The following is a 4,202-nucleotide window of genomic DNA, read 5'->3' on the forward strand; positions in this document are numbered from 1 at the left end:
AATCATTTAAATAATTTCCATTAAAAGTTTCATTTAATTTTTTAAAATGGAGAAAAACTCTCATCACAAGGAAAAAAATATTTTTTCGCTTTATCTTTTTATTCTACTTATGCAAAATGATGGATTTTAACTAAACGTATTATGGTAATCACTTCACAATATATGTAAGTGAAAAATTTGTGCTGTACACCTTAAACTTATACAGTGACCAGATCTCAGCACAGCCCAGGCAGTGAATTATAGTCTCTGGTCTGGGAGGAAGTAGCTAACATGCTGACGGAATTGTAGAACCTCGATAATATGTCCCAGAAGCCACCAGAGTAATGTGTGTAGAAATGCATATTTGTGGGAGGGGAGTAAATGGAAGACTAAACAGGAAATATTTTTTGACTTAGAAGTCTCGCCTATATTCTGCAAAGAATACCTAGAGCCTATCCTCACGATCTGTTGGGATGACTTATGGACTTGGACATGATAATGGCCTATAGTAAATTAGGTGGAGATTCTGGAACTTCCTTGGCATGGTATTGAAAAAAGAATCACGAGGGATCAGAAAAGCAGGAACGTTAGAATGGAGGTCCTTACAGGACCCGAGAACCCACGACCTGACCTGCCCTTCACAAAGTCATTAAGGGTACTTGGATGAGGGAGGCACTAGCATCTTTGACAAGCTTAGCGGCGGCTTTCTTCTGCAAGCTGAAATTGCTGTGGGAGATGATGTCCCAATTGCTTGGGACAAGGATTCCGTAGCAGTGATTTTGATACGATAAAGGAATGGCGAAGGTTAGGTGTCGGAAGCATGGTGGACATAATTACTGTAATGGGCAGCAAGAGCAGAGTAGAATTCAAGGTGCTTTAACCATTAGGGATCTGTAGCAATGATGGTCATACGCTTGTAAATGTTTAACGACTAGTTCTTCAGTGAGGAGGGGAGAATCTTACTTGTAGTATTTGCCAATTTCAATGATATAAATACTCCCATCATGATTCTTTTCAAGCTACCGATCTGACTTCATTGAACATCAAGTTGAAGAGATGCACAACCAAAACTTGTGAACTGATACAAACTGGCTTCAGCACACACTGGGCAATGGCTAATATGTCCTGGTGCTCCTACAGTTACCTAGAGTGTTTCTCGACTTGTGTATTAAAAAAAGTTCCAGAGCTGGTCAGCAGAAGGCTGCCATTGAAATGGGAAATCACAGTCCCTGTTTACTTTCTTGATCTAAGGCATACACAGTCACAGAGCCCACTGATTAAAGACTGGGTCTCCTCAAATACGGACCCTGCAATGCCACTGCAAGTATATTTGGCAAACATTTCTCTGAGTTTTCTCAGTAGGAACATGTAGCCCTTTGCTAGGGTATATATGCACTAGAGAAAAGAGAATACCCTGACTTTTCAAAAACTGTTCTATATGCGTCCCGACACTGACCCATGGGACCTGAAATGCCACGATAGTCCTAAAGTTAGAGAGCTCATGGAGGTCAGGTGAAAAATAAAATCCTGGCCCTAGTCCATCTCACAATGGGACCACTGGGTCTGCAGACCTATTCTATGGTTATATCCCTCGTTTCCAGGTGTAAAATTGGGACAGATGTACTTAGCAGCTGACAAAGTCCTCAGACTGGTTCCCTGACCTATGAAACAGGGTCATTATGCTAGTAATGGGCAATTGGAAGCCTCTGAAATGGACCAACTCCCCACCTTCTGCATCGACCAAAAGAGTAATCAGAAGTGAAGTCCAACCGAAATTACATGGCTAGTGCCACCGCCAAAGATTTAAAAGATGTAAGGGTCATGGTCTCATCACATCTTCATTTAATTTACTTGGATGGCCCCTGCAAAAGCCAGATGAATATCTGATGGTGGACGACCATAAGTAGGTGATAGTCCCAATCAGTTTCTGCGCTGGTTGGGGGATCTTTTTTAAGGCAGACTCACACAGCCTTTGGCACTTGGTACGCAGCTACTGAGCTGGCAAACCCATAGTTTTCAGTCCCCATCAACAGGAGGATAAAAGCGGTCACCTGCATATGACAGAGACAGCAGTATGAATATGCATTCGTTTCCTTTCTTGGAGGAGGCTAGGTTAATTTTCCAGCACAATATAAACCACAGAGATCTTGATCATCTGAAAATTCCACAGAACATTATTATGGTCCACTATTAATGACAGCTCACTAGCTGGACTCCGTGAGCAGGAAGAGGAAATTATTCTAGGGTGAGAGACAAACTGTAAGAAGATTCGAGGGGCTGACATATTGGTGAAGTTTCACAGTCCAGTGATTTGAGGCATTCCAGGACATTCCCTCTAAGATAAAGGTCAAGTTGCTATACTTTGTACCTCCAACCATTAAGAAAAAGTACAGCACTGGTAGACTTCTTTGGATTTTAAGGTAGAATATATCACGCTAGAGAATAACGCTCTGACCAAAATTTTGGATGACTCAAAAGGCTGCTGGTTTCAAAGAGGGCCAAGAAGTAGAGAGCTCTGTAGCAGCCCCAGTAGCAGAACAACCTACCTGCCACTAGGGATGTGACTCAGCAGATAGGATGGTGTTTAAGATCTCCCCGTCAGACGAGGTTGCTCTATGGGCAAGTTTCAATCGGAGAAATACAGAGCAGAACCTAAGCTTCTGAAAAAAGGCCATAACTTCTGCATCAGAAAACTACTTTCCATTTGAAAAACAATTCCTGGCATACCACTGGACCCTAGCAGAAATGAAATGCCTAGTCATGGAATACCAAGTGATTATGTGACCTGAGCTACCCATCATAAGCTGAAAATGATCATATCCAAGTCACGAGGTCAGGTGAATGCAGCAACAATTGTCTAGTAGAAATCGGCTTTTTGGAATCAGGCTAATGGAGTCTCAAAAAACCTAAATAAAGCACAAAAATATGTGGCCCACCCTTCCATATCATCTACCTCCAGTGTACTGATGTCTCTTCAGCTCAAACCTGTGGCTTCGTGGGGGTTTCCCTATGACAACTGATGGAGGAGGAAAGAATTTGGCCAAATTCACATATAACTCAACACTGTCTGTTGGTGCTAACTGAAAACGAACCATTGCCACGATACAGCCCCACTCAGGGATGGCCCTAGTGTGACGGAGAAGAGAAACTGTCCCAGAGGACAGACCTGGTCGCAGTACACTTGCTCATCCATTTGGATGCAGGGAGAACCGGCCTGAAGTATACAGACACAGACTTCTTGGCATCGGTAAACGGCTCGACTCATTAGTCAGGCACTGAAAAGGAAGAAGACTGGAAAATTAGGGGACAAAGGCCTGAAGAATGGCGGGGGGGAAAGCATGCTTGCCTTTGTATTCAAGTTAACACCCACCGGAGAGCGTTCACCACTGAGAAGGTGAATGGGTGCCTCTTCTTGTGGTTGTCACCGAGACTCTTGTCAATCACTTTAGTGCTGACACAATGAACCCACTGACAAAGTGAACATGGTGGCAGGGATAGAGCTTATTCATAGGACCAACAGTATGGGCTCCCACTCACCACAGCTGATCTATACACTGCCACGAAGCCAACCTCTTGATGTAATACTGTTGCTCAGGTTAGTGAAGCATTTGGTGGTAGGTCAATTACACTGAACCCTTTCCATCTCGGAGGGCACAGGAATCCATTATTATTGGTCAGTTCCTTCTGAATAGCAGTGCTGAGAGCTTATATCTGCCTAACTTACCGATGTGCAACCCCATATGACATTGTATAAGACCAAAAAACTTATTTTACAACAAAAGGAGATGTGACAATGGGCACATGACCATGAGCTTCATTGTTCCTACCATGTACCCCATCCACCAAAACTATGGCTGAGGTGATTGAGAAAATAGTCTGTTAAAGGCTGATCTAAAGTCCCAATCTAGGAATAATACCAACTTGGAGCACTTCCCCTCAGGATGTGGTGTATGCCGAACTAAAGCCTATTTCATGGTGCTGTGATCCAGTAGCTGCAATACACGGACCAAGGAGCCAAGAAGTGGAAGTAGGATGGGCCCTCTCACCCTCCCGCTCTGTGACTCTATCCTGCAGCCTTAGCTTCTGCCAGGTGAGAGATTCTGTTTATCAGAGACAGTGGAGTCTGGTTCCATTTGGAGAGAGAGTAAGAACTACGCTGAACTTGAAACTGGGACTGTCACCTGCTCGCTTTGAGTCTTCGTGTCAATAGACCAGCAGGCAAA

This window comes from Pteropus alecto, unplaced genomic scaffold (assembly GCF_000325575.1).
Source record: "Pteropus alecto unplaced genomic scaffold, ASM32557v1 scaffold106, whole genome shotgun sequence".
NCBI lineage: Eukaryota > Metazoa > Chordata > Mammalia > Chiroptera > Pteropodidae > Pteropus > Pteropus alecto.